General features: G+C 50.2%; 2 long non-coding RNA genes across 2 annotated transcripts; both read left to right on the top strand.

Moving 5' to 3' along the window:
- Nucleotides 1-1718: 1718 nt before the first annotated feature.
- Nucleotides 1719-7555, top strand: LOC113460335 (uncharacterized). The gene is made up of 3 exons (XR_003382161.2): nt 1719-3496; nt 6018-6074; nt 7489-7555. It is a non-coding gene; the product is annotated as an uncharacterized LOC113460335 (long non-coding RNA).
- A 4226-nt stretch (nt 7556-11781) lies between these two features.
- LOC141730481 (uncharacterized) lies at nt 11782-14225 on the top strand. Its single transcript, XR_012582009.1, has 3 exons — nt 11782-12197; nt 12924-12986; nt 13653-14225. It is a non-coding gene; the product is annotated as an uncharacterized LOC141730481 (long non-coding RNA).
- The last annotated feature ends 3179 nt before the right edge of the window (nt 14226-17404 follow it).

The following is a 17404-nucleotide window of genomic DNA, read 5'->3' as shown; positions in this document are numbered from 1 at the left end:
TATATGTGAATCTGCATCTGTAGCTAAAGCTTTGATATAGACTTCTGAAGCTTTTTTTTAACTTTTAGCTAATTAAAACATATATTTCTACTTATATATGTCATATATAGTGGAGGAAGCAAATTTACATGAAATAACAAAATATAGATGAATCTAGTAAGAAAAAGGATTGAAAAAATATGCAGGAAAAAAGTATTGAGCTGGTGCACATAAAGAGCTGTAAAAGAATTTTCCCTACCTTTTCTTCTGACAGCATGATTGCCTCTTGATTACATGCACTTTTAAATAGATAGATAAGGCCCTTTATTTTTGGTGTTTCTTTTTCCTGCCATAAAAAAGTATTGACAATAGAGCAGCTACTGTTACTAAACATAGCATATTTTTTTATTCCTTAATAATTGTTCAGTGTTCTTGATTGGCATATCTGAGTTTTGACACACAACAGTTTGATTTTACAGCCTCTGGCAAGTTACTGAGTTATTTCTGCAAAGGAAGTTTTCTCTGTAGTTCCTTGCAGGACATCACAATTCCTGTGGCTGTGTGAGTCTGTCTGGACTAACAGTCAACTTTTTATTGCGCTTAATGTGTGCTTAATGACTTAATTATTAAGTGCAGTTTCACTGGTATCAGTTCTCCTCTTTGGTTAATTCTCTGTGTGTGTTCTCCTAAACTACCATATCTCTGGTTTATAATATATAATTAATTTCCCCACAAATCACCAAGCAATAGGGCACATAGAGCCTGTCACCCTCCTTCCTGGAGAGAGGCTGTTGTGACCACTGGTGTGTCACAAATGGGCAGGGAAGGACAGGCAGAGATGAAAACTGCTAATCCATGATGATGTGTGTCTGTTCAGGGCATTGCTTCCTGGAGGAACTGGGGCCTTTTGCATTGCAAATGACTCACGCTGCCAGAACTGTGATCGTAATAAACATAAACAACCAGCCAGGAATGAAAGTAAAGTTTAGAAATATAGGTAACACACCAGTTCCTGATGTGCATTCACTGTAGAGAACAGTTCTAATGTGCAGGACTGCACACTCAGCCACTAGTCTCTAGTGTAGGCAGAAAAGCTGCACCATTTACACCTGCTGAGGACCTGGCCCTCATTTTCTGTAGTGCCCTGAGACGTTCTTTTGATCCCATGCACTTCCTTACAGCCAACAGGGAGATTTTGAGATCTGGATTAATCTGGCTGCACCTTGAGGCAGCATTGGTAAATCAGAGTGTAATCTGGGGGATGGCCATTGCCAGAGGATGGGTGACACAAAGCTGTGCCACTCTCCAACAGCCAGGTTTGTCCTCTGCACACCCACTCCCACCTGACGCACCTGCTGGGCTCTGGGGCTCACAGCACTGAAATTTGTTATTCTGACAAGACTTTGGGATTCGTTTTTGGATGTCCCTGAGGCTGGGAGGGTGGTGGTGGCCTGAGGTGGAGGCTGGACACTGGCCAAGCAGGTATGCACAGGGCACTGGGGCCAAATATTTCCCAGGCATTTCCTTCTGTTATTCTGTCAGCTTCCTGGCAAAGCACTTTTAAGGAGGGGCCTGGAGGAATTGAGTGATCTGATGGGCAATGGGCATGGGAGGGAGGAGCAGCAGGGCAGGAGCTGAATCCAGCACAGCCTGAAGGAGCTGACAGAGGGAGAGGGGGCTGCCAGGGGGTCACTGTGGGGATTGGGGGTAGGTGTGGGGAGCAGGTCACACTGGAGGGACTTCAGGGACAGAGATACAAAGGAAGGCACAGGCAAACCCCCCACATTTCAGGCTCAGCATCCTGAGCAGGTTCACAGAGGGACAAGGCTGCTCATTCCTTGTGCCAGCAGAGGCACACAACCATTTTTGCTGTCGGTAAGCCAGCAGTGCTTCCTGGTTCAGTGCAAGTTAAAAGTTTAAGACAACCCTAAGCTCAGGAATGACTTTGAGTAATACTTCTGGTCTCTCTCACCCTCCTTCATTCAAGGAGATTACCCAAGACTGCATTTCTTGTTCTTAAAACAGAAAATCAAACAAAAGCAGACAAAGGGAGAGGCATTTACTACACGGAGCTGTTACGTGGCATTCAGTAGTGTGTTCATAACCCGCCTGTGTTGCTGGCAGTGGGGTCTGCCAGAGGAGACCAGGACCATAACCATTAGAAGTGGCATTGCAGAGGATAATACACTGGTGGGTTGTTTGTCCTTCTTTTGTCTGGGAATGATGGCATAACTTGTGTTTACTTCAGAGAAAGACTTTACTAGCAGTTGTGGCAGGATACAGAGTCACTCAGACCTTCAAAATGAGAGAAATTACACCTTTGCCTGAAAAGGAGGAACTGGAAATCACTGATCTGGCCCAGCTGACCTCAAGCAGTGCATTTTACTGGAGCACAAAGCAGAACAAACACTGGAAAACTTGGGCAGGGGAGGCAGCTGGAAGTAAGAGACTTTGGGATTACCAACTCCTGCCCACAGAGACCTTTTTTCCCATCTTGGTCTCTCACTGGCCATTTCAGAAGCTTCCCTAGAGTGCAATGTTCATAAGTCTCAGTCTCCAACCTATTTTCCCCACATCACAGCAGGTTACCTGCTTAACACCTTTCTGGGCTTTTTGTCGTTTCTAGATCTGCTGCAGGCTTTTTGCTCCAGCCTGATATTCCCTGGTTACAAATGTCTCTCTGGCAGAAATACACTTTGCCTCAAGCAAGGAAGGCTGCCACTCAGATAAAGACAAAAACACCTGCTGGCTGTCCTTCCTGCTCCTCCTTTTCACTCACCACTTTAGTGAGCCTGCAACACACATAAGAGGGCAGCAAACAAAACAGCCATGATCACTGCCAGAAGGGCCAATGTCAGTCCTGTTTCTTTGATGTCAAAGGTGCAGGTGTTTTCTCTTTCTTTTTAACCTGTTAAGCAGTAAGAAGTGCTTTAGCATAAGATTTTGCTCATAGGAAAAAAATAATTGGAATTTGTGGAATGAAGCTTGTCTGTACTGGTAATTTATTGCACGGGAAGTGAGCATGTGGATCCCAGCTACTCTTTTCCAAGTGCATAATTAGCATAGCTTGGGACAGGGTCACCTCTTCCCCTTTAAGAACAGATTATACTGCGCTCTTCGTTTAATTTGCGTGGAAGGTGTTGGTATGGAAAGCTGGCAGGGGATAGCTGGTGCACTGTCAGTTCCCATGTCAGCTTATTTAGCAGTAACTTCCTTGTATCAACAGATCTCAAGTATTTATGACTTAAAAGAAGAACGCTGCAGGTCCAGAAATCTCCTCCCAGCCTGAGGAGGAAGAAAAACACTGCTTGAATTTATCATTTGCCACTTTGCCACTATGACGTCAGCTCAGGGCTGAGCTCTTTACCTGTGGCTGGGCCCTTAAATGAGCTGACGCCAGGAGAGAAAGGCACTTTCTCTGGGGCTTAGCAGCGAGTGGCAGCAGCACCACAAGTGGCAATGAGACGCTCTGTGTTCTTCGCTGTGTGCCTCGGCCTGGTGCTGAGCCTTTTGAAAGGTAAGAACCACTATCGTCTGTTTTGTGATTTATCAAGGCAGCTATTGTGTGGCAGTGAATGGATTTTCTAGTGCTTTCAGCAGCTGTTGAGAAGCCAGTTGTGATACACAATTCAGCATGTCTAGATTTTGATTAATTAATGATGAAAGATGTCACTGTAAGCCAACGGCTTTCCTTGTTAGCAGAACAATGGAAAATCACTGGTGCTTATGATTAACCTAATTCAGCCTATTCCAAGAGCAGTTTTCAGGACTTTCATACTAAACCCAGGTAATTCAAGCTCTGTTACAGTCATAACAAAAGGTGCAAGTGTTCCACCCCAGTACCTTTTGGCCAGAGGCTCCTTAACCAACCAGTCTGGAAAGCAGCTCCCTCTGAGCGGGCTCACTGAGTTTTGTTCTTTCCTTTTGAAATAAATTAATGGAAACATCACCACCAGCTTTCAAGGGGGTTGCACCATAGTCTGTTCAAACTAAAGGTGTCATTCCTTAAGCCATTTAGTACATTTTCTGGCATTGTGCCAAAGTTGGTAGTTGTGAGCCATAGCCTATAGCTAAACCTGCCTTTTCCTGATACTCAGTGAGAGGTATGAGGGGATGAAGACATTAGCAGAAGTAAAGCATCTCTATGAAGAGTTTTGCAGCAGCTTGAAGCTGTGAGAGTACAGGAATTCCTAGCTAATACAAAGATAAAATTGCAGAGATATCAGCCGAATTAAGACCTGTTAAACTTGCAACTGGTGGCAGATAGCTGTGGGTCTGTTTCCTACTGTGAAAGAACAGATGTATTTCCAGCAACAACCACAGTGTGCTACAGACCAATTTTCAGCTGTAAATCATAAACACAGAAGTCTTCAAGATTGTCTGTTGGTTGGTTTCCTGGTTGGAGGCATGTAGGCAATAGCAAGATGTGAAAATTCTTGTGCCAAGACTTGCTGAAAGCAACACACATTTTTCACTTGATCTGACTTTGTATTAGGATAGATCTGCCCAGAAACCTTTTTCATTCTAAGCAAACATTGTAAAAGCTTTGCAGGATGTGTCCATTTGACTAGTACTGGCAAAGGCCCTGCCCTGCTCAGCAGCCAGATGTCTCTGCTGTTGTATATCCTTGGTGGTAACATCCATTTCTTTATCACAGTGGTAATGCCCAAACCCGTTAACACATCCTGTTTCCATACATAGAAGGCTAGATCTAGGCAAACAGAGCCATAAATTAACCACCTTTGTCCATCCAGAAGGTTCAGTTGCAGCTCATGCACTCCACTGGCACCGTGGATGCTGTTCTTCCTGAGTCCAAAGGGTACTCCTGGATGATGGCTAGCCAGAGCCTCACAGCTCTAGCAGCTGTAAAAAAAGCCACCTCTGTAACAAGTTGCTGTCCCAACATCCATTGCCTGTGGCCAGCAGAGATTCATATAATCACGGTTATAGGAAAAATACCCATTTATACTAACTGGGGAACAATAATGCTGTTTATAGAACTCAGTGACCAGTGGGGGCAAGAGACCTGGCAGGGAACTGCCACAATTGCTCATGCTCCCCTTCACCTAGAGGAGGCTAATGGATTGCTTGTCTTTTGCATGTGCCTTTTCTATGTGAGATGCGTTTCCAATGAGAAAAAAACTGTAGAAGATTTTCCTCACTTAGGATTTTCAAAGCTCTATAAAGCTCTAGAAAAGTGGGGTCTATTTTTCAAATGTCTGCTGAGATGTGCAGACTGGGATAGTGACACGGATTTTAGCCACAAATATGTTCATCTTTCAGCTGTATGATTTTAATGCTTTAGATAAAATTATGCTTGCAGCAGCATTCATGCAGAGTAAATAAGTTTATTCTTAACTTGTAAATTAATGATGATTTAATAATAGTTAATAATAATAATTAACTAATTCAGATTAAAGTTAGATTACCTTATGCAAACTGGCCATTTTTCAGTATCACACATTTATCAGCAAGGTTGGTTTATCCTTCTTATATCTGTGAAAAACAAAACAAACAAACTCCTCAAACCGGAACTCATTTCTTTGATCAAGAGTTGAGAATGACACAGGTTAAATAAAGAAACACCCAACAACTTAAACAACTAGAATATTTTGGAAAAATAAAAGCAATAACAGAGGCTGAAACCAAAGTTTGAGGAAGTATTTTCACCAATTGGCTGGTATCACGCAGGGTTCCCTTTATTCAGAAATAACGATGACAGGAAGGGAATAGAAGAGAAAAATGTATACTGTCAGAAATGTATGGAGCTGTAGTCCAGGGAAAGAAGGTCTTGATACTCCAGATATGCTGTAGCAGAAGGAGCATTCCTGGAATAGAAATAGCCTGCTGTCCATGTCCACAGGAATCTGTTCCAGCACAGATCGAGGTCTGGGGCTGACAAAAGGCAGGGTAAGGCTGCCCAGAGGTGTGGCTGCTCAGCCACTCACACAGCTCCTCCCAGACCTGTTTACTCAACAATTGTCCTGTGTGCAAAGAGTTCCCTAGTGCTGCCATCTCCTTTCTTTTCCCTCCATCAGAAGCCTCTGCTGAAACAACTGCTGCCACAACAGTGACACCAAGCTCACCAACTACAGGTAAGGAGCAAAGCCCTCAGACAGCCCCTTCTGGGAACAGTCCCAGGGACCTCAGCAGCCCCCACAGAGGTTTCCCTGAACTCCTCTCCCAGGGTAGACAGATGTACACAGATCAAGGCTGTGAATACCCTCCACAAGTCTATCTTTTCCTGCTGTTCTTTGCTGCGAGGGGGAAGCAGTGGGTAAGAGTTGAGGAGAAGGCTCTTTCTGTGCTTGGCGCCTTTACCTCCTGCATCAGGCCTGGATAGAGGGGGATCCCTGTAGAGATGCCCAGGGGAATCCTGTGACCAGATCCTGCAGGGATGACTGAGGCTGGTTGCCCTGGAAGTGACAGCTTTGGCTGACACAGCATTGGCCATAAAGCAGAAGACACGGCATTGTGTGAGGGCCTTGTGTACAAGCACAGCCCTTAGGGGACAAGGGGGCCAAGGACACACCAGGTGACACAGTCACTTCAGCCAGGGGGAGCCAAGATGCTGGGAAAGCCTCTCAGGAATTTGACTGCTCAGCCTCAAAAAGATCCACAGCATTTACCTGCTCAGCACTTGTCTTACACACACAGAATTGCCCAAGGCTTTCTGAACAGACAATGCTAGGCCGTGCTGCCATGTCTCTTCTCTTCTTCAGAAAAAGGTACTGATAATGGAACAGATGGTGACCCACCAGAGGTGCCACCCTCAGAACCTCCAATTAAGGAGAAAAGCCTTCAGGCTTCCCCTTCTGGGGACAGTTTGCAGTAACCAGGTTCCAGGGGGCACTGCAGATACCCAAGCAGGGAGGAGTTCCCCTGCCTGGGTTTCTCTGATCTTCTCGCAGTGCATACAAAGTTACCCAGATCCTGACTGTGACTAGCTTCCACTCTTCCATCTTTCCCTGCTGGTCTTTGTTGTAAAGCAAATGTGTTGGGGAAGATTAGGGCAGGCTGCTCTTTCCATGCTTGGTGGTTTTGCCTCCTGTGCCGCTGGGTGGATTGTACAGTACAAGGGGTTCCATGCAAAGGGGTGCCCAAGGCTCTGGAGGGAGATGTTCCTGAGGCTGTTGGAACATGGGCAGGGAGGGATGTGGGGCACAGCCCAGCAGGGAGAAGCCAGGGGCCATGGCTGGGTACCAAGGGGCAGATTGTGCATGTCATCCACCACTCCTAGCCTGATGCTGGGGAGGGATGTGCTCAGCATCCCCAGCACCACCGCCCAATCCTGATCATCCAGCTTTGGGAAAGACTTTGTGCCTCTGGCTTCCAGCCACATGAGCTGGGCCTAAGGCCACTGTGAGGGAGTGCAGATGTGCTAAGGATGAGTCCAAGAGTAGGGTGTGTGAGAAGATCTAGGAGAGAAAGGACACAGAGTTGCCCATTATGTTTTTGAAGAGTCAATGCTAGGCAGTGCTGCCATGTCTTTTGTCTTCCCTTTTCCAGGAAACACTGCTGATACTGCGACAGCTACAGAGCCACCAGAGGTGCCACCAACAGAACCTTCAGGTAAGGAGAAAAGCTTTCAGGCTTCCCCTTCTGGGGACAGCTTGCTGTAAGCAGGTTCCAGGGAACACTGCAGATACCCAAGCAGGGAGGTGTTCCCCTGCCTGGGTTTCTCTTGAGTTCTCCCATTGTAGGCAAAGTTACCCAGACCATGATCTTGAAAAATCTTCCACTCTTCCCTCTTTCCATGCTGATCTTTTTGTAAAGCAAGTGTGTGGGGGAAGATAAGAGTAGGCTGCTCTTTCCATGCTTGGTGCCTTTGCCTGTCGCACCTGGCCTGGGTACAAGGTGATCCTCCCAAAGGGGTGCCCAAGGCCCTGCAGGGAGCTGTTCCTGAGGCTGTTGGAGCGTGGGCAGGGAGGGATGTGGGGCACAGCCCAGCAGGGAGAGGCCAGGGGCCATGGCTGGGCACCACAGGGCAGATTGTGCCTGTCATCCTTGATTCCCAGCCTGATGCTGGGGAGAGATGTGTTCAGCATCCCCAGAGACACCTCCCCATCCTGATCATCCATCTTTGGGAAAGACTTTGTGCCTCTGGCTTCCAGCCACATGAGTCCAAGAGCAGGGTGTGAGAGGACTATGAGAGAAAGAGAGGAGTTGCCTATTTTTTTTTTTGAAGAGTCGATGCTAGGCAGTGCTGCCATGTCTCTTGTCTTTCATTTTTCAGAAAACAATACTGGTAATGAGTCAGCTACTGAGCCACCAGAGGTGCCACCAACAGAACCTTCAGGTAGGGAGAAAAGCTTTCAGGCTTCCCTTTCTGGGGACAGCTTGCAGGACGCAGGTTCCAGGGAATACTGCAGATACCCAAGCAGGGAGGAGTTCCCCAGCCTGTGTTTCTCTGAGCTCTTCTTCCACTGGAGACAAAGTTACCTAAACCATGATCTTGAATAGACTTCCATTCATCCATCTTTCCCTGCTGGTTATTCTTTTGACAGAATTGTGTGGGGGAAGGTTAGGGCAGGCTGCTGATTCCATGCATGGTGCCTTTGCCTCCTGTGCCGCTGTATGCATTGTGGGGTACAAGGGGTTCCATGTAAAGGGGTGCCCAAGGCCCTGCAGGGAGTTGTTCCTGAGGCTGTTGGAGCATGGGCAGGGAGGGATGAGGGCACAGCCCAGCATGGAGAGGCCAGGGGCCATGGCTGGGCACCGTGGAGCAGACTGTGCCTGTCATCCTTGATTCCCAGCCTGATGCTGGGGAGTCCCAGCCTGAAGGGTCAAAGGTCCTGCTGGGATCACCCTGAGGAGGCGCAGCCTCCTCCGTCCCCCAGCTCTTCCTCCATGGTGGGCTTGCACAGGCACATCCCTCCTGCCCGCACCCCACCTCCCCATCATGATGGCCAAGCTTTGGGAAACACTTTGTGCCCCTGACTTCCAGCCATGAGCCTGTGCCCAAGGCCAGTATGCGGGAGTGCAGATGTGCAGGCTGTGCCCAGGATGATCGGCCTAGACACTGCTGATGAGCATGTAGCTGAAGAAGCATTCCTGGAATAGAAATCTCCTGCTGTCAGAATCTGTTACAGCACAGGAGTGTGTGTTAGCAAAGACAGTCATCCTTCCACTGCTCTGGAAGAGAACATATGAAGTTTTAAAGGGTGGTCTGGTAGCGCTGAGTGCAGAGGCTGTGTGCTTGTGCCTGGGATGCCTCAGAGCCTGCTCTGAGAGCCAGTGCTACTGCAAGGAGCCTACAACTCAGCATTTGTCACGTGGAGGGGAAAGGCAGGGAGGGTACGAAACTGCTGCTGGTAAGGAGGACTCCAAGAGTAGGGTGTGAGAGAAGGACTATGAGAGAGAAACACAATTCCCCAAGGCCTTTTGAGCCGTCAATGCTTGGCAGTGCTGCCATGTCTCTTGTCTTTCATTTTTCAGGAAACAATACTGATAATGTGACAGCTTCTGAGGCACCAGAGGTGCCACCAACAGAACCTTCAGGTAAGGAGAAAAGCTTTCAGGCTTCCCCTTCTGGGGACAGCTTCCAGTAGCAGGTTCCAGGGAGCACTGCAGATACCCAAGCAGGGAGGAGTTCCCCTGCCTGGGCTTCTCAGAGTTTTTCTTCAACTGGAGACCAAGTAACCTAGACCATGATCTTGAAAAATCTTCCATTCTTCCATCTTTCCCTGCTGGTCTTTGTTGTAAAGCAAATGTGTTGGGGAAGAGCAGGGCAAGCTGCTCTTTCCATGCTTGGTGCCCTTGCCTCCTGTGCCAGGGGGTAGATGGCAAAGTACAAGGGGTTCCATGCAAAAGGGGAGGCCAAGGCCTTGCAGGGAGCTCTTCCTGAGGCTGTTGCAGCATGGGCAGGGAGGGATGTGGGGCACAGCCCAGCATGGAGAGGTCGGTGGCCATGCCTGAGCACTACAGTGTGAAGAGTGCCTGTCATCCTTGATTCCCAGCCTGATGCTGGGGAGGGATGTCCACCGCATCCCAGTCACCTCCACATCCTGATAATCCAGCTTTGGGAAAGAATTTGTGCCTCTGGCGTCCAGCCACATAAGCCTGTGCCCAATGCCACTGTGAGGGAGTGCAGATGTGGGAAGGAGGAGTCCAAGAGTAGGTTGTGAGAGAAGGAGTGTGAGAGAAAGACCACAGAATTCATCAAGGCTTTTTGGGGTGACAGTGCTAGGCAGTGCTGCCATGTCTCTTGTCTTTCATTTTTCAGGAAACAATACTGCTAATGTGACAGCTACTGAGGCACCAGAGGTGCCACCAACAGAACCTTCAGGTAAGGAGAAAAGCTTTCAGGCTTCCCCTTCTGGGGACAGCTTGCTGTAAGCAGGTTCCAGGGAACACTGCAGATACCCAAGCAGGGAGGAGTTCCCCTGCCTGGGTTTCTCTTGAGTTCTCCCATTGTAGGCAAAGTTACCCAGACCATGATCTTGAAAAATCTTCCACTCTTCCCTCTTTCCATGCTGATCGTTTTGTAAAGCAAGTGTGTGGGGGAAGATAAGAGTAGGCTGCTCTTTCCATGCTTGGTGCCTTTGCCTGTCGCACCTGGCCTGGGTACAAGGTGATCCTTCCAAAGGGGTGCCCAAGGCCCTGCAGGGAGCTGTTCCTGAGGCTGTTGGAGCATGGGCAGGGAGGGATGTGGGGCACAGCCCAGCAGGGAGAGGCCAGGGGCCATGGCTGGGCACCACAGGGCAGATTGTGCCTGTCATCCTTGATTCCCAGCCTGATGCTGGGGAGGGATGTGTTCAGCATCCCCAGAGACACCTCCCCATCCTGATCATCCAGCTTTGGGAAAGAATTTGTGCCTCTGGCTTCCAGCCACATGAGTCCAAGAGCAGGGTATGAGAGGACTATGAGAGAAAGAGAGTAGTTGCCTATTTTTTTTTTTTGAAGAGTCGATGCTAGGCAGTGCTGCCATGTATCTTGTCTTTCATTTTTCAGGAAACAATACTGGTAATGAGTCAGCTACTGAGCCACCAGAGGTGCCACCAACAGAACCTTCAGGTAGGGAGAAAAGCTTTCAGGCTTCCCTTTCTGGGGACAGCTTGCAGGACGCAGGTTCCAGGGAATACTGCAGATACCCAAGCAGGGAGGAGTTCCCCAGCCTGTGTTTCTCTGAGCTCTTCTTCCACTGGAGACAAAGTTACCTAAACCATGATCTTGAATAGACTTCCATTCATCCATCTTTCCCTGCTGGTTATTCTTTTGACAGAATTGTGTGGGGGAAGGTTAGGGCAGGCTGCTGATTCCATGCATGGTGCCTTTGCCTCCTGTGCCGCTGTATGCATTGTGGGGTACAAGGGGTTCCATGTAAAGGGGTGCCCAAGGCCCTGCAGGGAGTTGTTCCTGAGGCTGTTGGAGCATGGGCAGGGAGGGATGAGGGCACAGCCCAGCATGGAGAGGCCAGGGGCCATGGCTGGGCACCGTGGAGCAGACTGTGCCTGTCATCCTTGATTCCCAGCCTGATGCTGGGGAGTCCCAGCCTGAAGGGTCAAAGGTCCTGCTGGGATCACCCTGAGGAGGCGCAGCCTCCTCCGTCCCCCAGCTCTTCCTCCATGGTGGGCTTGCACAGGCACATCCCTCCTGCCAGCACCCCACCTCCCCATCATGATGGCCAAGCTTTGGGAAACACTTTGTGCCCCTGACTTCCAGCCATGAGCCTGTGCCCAAGGCCAGTATGCGGGAGTGCAGATGTGCAGGCTGTGCCCAGGATGATCGGCCTAGACACTGCTGATGAGCATGTAGCTGAAGAAGCATTCCTGGAATAGAAATCTCCTGCTGTCAGAATCTGTTACAGCACAGGAGTGTGTGTTAGCAAAGACAGTCATCCTTCCACTGCTCTGGAAGAGAACATAGGAAGTTTTAAAGGATGGTCTGGCAGTGCTGAGTGCAGAGGCTGTGTGCTTGTGCCTGGGATGCCTCAGAGCCTGCTCTGAGAGCCAGTGCTACTGCAAGGAGCCTACAACTCAGCATTTGTCACGTGGAGGGGAAAGGCAGGGAGGGTACGAAACTGCTGCTGGTAAGGAGGACTCCAAGAGTAGGGTGTGAGAGAAGGACTATGAGAGAGAAACACAATTCCCCAAGGCCTTTTGAGCCGTCAATGCTTGGCAGTGCTGCCATGTCTCTTGTATTTCATTTTTCAGGAAACAATACTGATAATGTGACAGCTACTGAGGCACCAGAGGTGCCACCAACAGAACCTTCAGGTAAGGAGAAAAGCTTTCAGGTTTCCCCTTCTGGGGAAAGCTTCCAGTAAGCAGGTTCCAGGGAGCACTGCAGATACCCAAGCAGGGAGGAGTTCCCCTGCCTGGGTTTCTCCGATCTCTTCTTCCACTGGAGACCAAGTAACCTAGACCATGATCTTGAAAAATCTTCCATTCTTCCATCTTTCCCTGCTGGTCTTTGTTGTAAAGCAAATGTGTTGGGGAAGAGTAGGGCAAGCTGCTCATTCCATGCTTGGTGCCCTTGCCTCCTGTGCCAGGGGGTGGATGGCAAAGTACAAGGGGTTCCATGCAAAAGGGGAGGCCAAGGCCCTGCAGGGAGCTGTTCCTGAGGCTGTTGGAGCATGGGCATGGAGGGATGTGGGGCACAGCCCAGCATGGAGAGGTCGGTGGCCATGCCTGAGCACTACAGTGTGAAGAGTGCCTGTCATCCTTGATTCCCAGCCTGATGCTGGGGAGGGATGTCCACCGCATCCCCAGTCACCTCCACATCCTGATAATCCAGCTTTAGGAAAGAATTTGTGCCTCTGGCATCCAGCCACATAAGCCTGTGCCCAATGCCACTGTGAGGGAGTGCAGATGTGGGAAGGAGGAGTCTAAGAGTAGGTTGTGAGAGAAGGAGTGTGAGAGAAAGACCACAGAATTCATCAAGGCTTTTTGGGGTGACAGTGCTAGGCAGTGCTGCCATGTCTCTTGTCTTTCATTTTTCAGGAAACAATACTGCTAATGTGACAGCTACTGAGGCACCAGAGGTGCCACCAACAGAACCTTCAGGTAAGGAGAAAAGCTTTCAGGCTTCCCCTTCTGGGGACAGCTTGCAGGACGCAGGTTCCAGGGAACACTGCAGATACCCAAGCAGGGAGGAGTTCCCCTGCCTGGGTTTCTCTTGAGTTCTCCCATTGTAGGCAAAGTTACCCAGACCATGATCTTGAAAAATCTTCCACTCTTCCCTCTTTCCATTCTGATCTTTTTGTAAAGCAAGTGTGTGGGGGAAGATAAGAGTAGGCTGCTCTTTCCATGCTTGGTGCCTTTGCCTGTCGCACCTGGCCTGGGTACAAGGTGATCCTCCCAAAGGGATGCCCCAGGCCCTGCAGGGAGCTGTTCCTGAGGCTGTTGGAGCATGGGCAGGGAGGGATGTGGGGCACAGCCCAGCAGGGAGAGGCCAGGGGCCATGGCTGGGCACCACAGGGCAGATTGTGCCTGTCATCCTTGATTCCCAGCCTGATGCTGGAGAGAGATGTGTTCAGCATCCCCAGAGACACCTCCCCATCCTGATCATCCAGCTTTGGGAAAGACTTTGTGCCTCTGGCTTCCAGCCACATGAGTCCAAGAGCAGGGTGTGAGGGGACTATGAGAGAAAGAGAGGAGGTGCTTTTTTTTTTTTTTTTGAAGAGTCGATTCTAGGCAGTGCTGCCATGTCTCTTGTCTTTCATTTTTCAGAAAACAATACTGATAATGTGACAGCTACTGAGCCACCAGAGGTGCCACCAACAGAACCTTCAGGTAAGGAGAAAAGCTTTCAGGCTTCCCTTTCTGGGGACAGCTTGCAGGACGCAGGTTCCAGGGAATACTGCAAATACCCAAGCAGGGAGGAGTTCCCCAGCCTGTGTTTCTCTGAGCTCTTCTTCCACTGGAGACAAAGTTACCTAAACCATGATCTTGAATAGACTTCCATTCATCCATCTTTCCCTGCTGGTTATTCTTTTGACAGAATTGTGTGGGGGAAGGTTAGGGCAGGCTGCTGATTCCATGCATGGTGCCTTTGCCTCCTGTGCCGCTGTATGCATTGTGGGGTACAAGGGGTTCCATGTAAAGGGGTGCCCAAGGCCCTGCAGGGAGTTGTTCCTGAGGCTGTTGGAGCATGGGCAGGGAGGGATGAGGGCACAGCCCAGCATGGAGAGGCCAGGGGCCATGGCTGGGCACCGTGGAGCAGACTGTGCCTGTCATCCTTGATTCCCAGCCTGATGCTGGCGAGTCCCAGCCTGAAGGGTCAAAGGTCCTGCTGGGATCACCCTGAGGAGGCGCAGCCTCCTCCGTCCCCCAGCTCTTCGTCCATGGTGGGCTTGCACAGGCACATCCCTCCTGCCCGCACCCCACCTCCCCATCATGATGGCCAAGCTTTGGGAAACACTTTGTGCCCCTGACTTCCAGCCATGAGCCTGTGCCCAAGGCCAGTATGCGGGAGTGCAGATGTGCAGGCTGTGCCCAGGATGATCGGCCTAGACACTGCTGATGAGCATGTAGCTGAAGAAGCATTCCTGGAATAGAAATCTCCTGCTGTCAGAATCTGCTACAGCACAGGAGTGTGTGTTAGCAAAGACAGTCATCCTTCCACTGCTCTGGAAGAGAACATATGAAGTTTTAAAGGGTGGTCTGGTAGCGCTGAGTGCAGAGGCTGTGTGCTTGTGCCTGGGATGCCTCAGAGCCTGCTCTGAGAGCCAGTGCTACTGCAAGGAGCCTACAACTCAGCATTTGTCACGTGGAGGGGAAAGGCAGGGAGGGTACGAAACTGCTGCTGGTAAGGAGGACTCCAAGAGTAGGGTGTGAGAGAAGGACTATGAGAGAGAAACACAATTCCCCAAGGCCTTTTGAGCCGTCAATGCTTGGCAGTGCTGCCATGTCTCTTGTCTTTCATTTTTCAGGAAACAATACTGCTAATGTGACAGCTACTGAGGCACCAGAGGTGCCACCAACAGAACCTTCAGGTAAGGAGAAAAGCTTTCAGGCTTCCCCTTCTGGGGACAGCTTGCAGGACGCAGGTTCCAGGGAACACTGCAGATACCCAAGCAGGGAGGAGTTCCCCTGCCTGGGTTTCTCCGATCTCTTCTTCCACTGGAGACCAAGTAACCTAGACCATGATCTTGAAAAATCTTCCATTCTTCCATCTTTCCCTGCTGGTCTTTGTTGTAAAGCAAATGTGTTGGGGAAGAGTAGGGCAAGCTGCTCATTCCATGCTTGGTGCCCTTGCCTCCTGCTCCTGTGCCAGGGGGTGGATGGCAAAGTACAAGGGGTTCCATGCAAAAGGGGAGGCCAAGGCCTTGCAGGGAGCTGTTCCTGAGGCTGTTGGAGCATGGGCATGGAGGGATGTGGGGCACAGCCCAGCATGGAGAGGTCGGTGGCCATGCCTGAGCACTACAGTGCGAAGAGTGCCTGTCATCCTTGATTCCCAGCCTGATGCTGGGGAGGGATGTCCACCGCATCCCCAGTCACCTCCACATCCTGATAATTCAGCTTTAGGAAAGAATTTGTGCCTCTGGCATCCAGCCACATAAGCCTGTGCCCAATGCCACTGTGAGGGAGTGCAGATGTGGGAAGGAGGAGTCTAAGAGTAGGTTGTGAGAGAAGGAGTGTGAGAGAAAGACCACAGAATTCATCAAGGCTTTTTGGGGTGACAGTGCTAGGCAGTGCTGCCATGTCTCTTGTCTTTCATTTTTCAGGAAACAATACTGCTAATGTGACAGCTACTGAGGCACCAGAGGTGCCACCAACAGAACCTTCAGGTAAGGAGAAAAGCTTTCAGGCTTCCCCTTCTGGGGACAGCTTGCAGGACGCAGGTTCCAGGGAACACTGCAGATACCCAAGCAGGGAGGAGTTCCCCTGCCTGGGTTTCTCTTGAGTTCTCCCATTGTAGGCAAAGTTACCCAGACCATGATCTTGAAAAATCTTCCACTCTTCCCTCTTTCCATTCTGATCTTTTTGTAAAGCAAGTGTGTGGGGGAAGATAAGAGTAGGCTGCTCTTTCCATGCTTGGTGCCTTTGCCTGTCGCACCTGGCCTGGGTACAAGGTGATCCTCCCAAAGGGATGCCCCAGGCCCTGCAGGGAGCTGTTCCTGAGGCTGTTGGAGCATGGGCAGGGAGGGATGTGGGGCACAGCCCAGCAGGGAGAGGCCAGGGGCCATGGCTGGGCACCACAGGGCAGATTGTGCCTGTCATCCTTGATTCCCAGCCTGATGCTGGAGAGAGATGTGTTCAGCATCCCCAGAGACACCTCCCCATCCTGATCATCCAGCTTTGGGAAAGACTTTGTGCCTCTGGCTTCCAGCCACATGAGTCCAAGAGCAGGGTGTGAGGGGACTATGAGAGAAAGAGAGGAGGTGCTTTTTTTTTTTTTTTTGAAGAGTCGATTCTAGGCAGTGCTGCCATGTCTCTTGTCTTTCATTTTTCAGAAAACAATACTGATAATGTGACAGCTACTGAGCCACCAGAGGTGCCACCAACAGAACCTTCAGGTAAGGAGAAAAGCTTTCAGGCTTCCCTTTCTGGGGACAGCTTGCAGGACGCAGGTTCCAGGGAATACTGCAAATACCCAAGCAGGGAGGAGTTCCCCAGCCTGTGTTTCTCTGAGCTCTTCTTCCACTGGAGACAAAGTTACCTAAACCATGATCTTGAATAGACTTCCATTCATCCATCTTTCCCTGCTGGTTATTCTTTTGACAGAATTGTGTGGGGGAAGGTTAGGGCAGGCTGCTGATTCCATGCATGGTGCCTTTGCCTCCTGTGCCGCTGTATGCATTGTGGGGTACAAGGGGTTCCATGTAAAGGGGTGCCCAAGGCCCTGCAGGGAGTTGTTCCTGAGGCTGTTGGAGCATGGGCAGGGAGGGATGAGGGCACAGCCCAGCATGGAGAGGCCAGGGGCCATGGCTGGGCACCGTGGAGCAGACTGTGCCTGTCATCCTTGATTCCCAGCCTGATGCTGGCGAGTCCCAGCCTGAAGGGTCAAAGGTCCTGCTGGGATCACCCTGAGGAGGCGCAGCCTCCTCCGTCCCCCAGCTCTTCGTCCATGGTGGGCTTGCACAGGCACATCCCTCCTGCCCGCACCCCACCTCCCCATCATGATGGCCAAGCTTTGGGAAACACTTTGTGCCCCTGACTTCCAGCCATGAGCCTGTGCCCAAGGCCAGTATGCGGGAGTGCAGATGTGCAGGCTGTGCCCAGGATGATCGGCCTAGACACTGCTGATGAGCATGTAGCTGAAGAAGCATTCCTGGAATAGAAATCTCCTGCTGTCAGAATCTGCTACAGCACAGGAGTGTGTGTTAGCAAAGACAGTCATCCTTCCACTGCTCTGGAAGAGAACATATGAAGTTTTAAAGGGTGGTCTGGTAGCGCTGAGTGCAGAGGCTGTGTGCTTGTGCCTGGGATGCCTCAGAGCCTGCTCTGAGAGCCAGTGCTACTGCAAGGAGCCTACAACT

This window comes from Zonotrichia albicollis, chromosome 10 (genome assembly GCF_047830755.1).
Source record: "Zonotrichia albicollis isolate bZonAlb1 chromosome 10, bZonAlb1.hap1, whole genome shotgun sequence".
Classification (NCBI taxonomy): Eukaryota; Metazoa; Chordata; class Aves; order Passeriformes; family Passerellidae; genus Zonotrichia; species Zonotrichia albicollis.
Note: the sequence above shows the minus strand (reverse complement) of the source record. Positions and strands in the feature narration are given on the sequence as shown.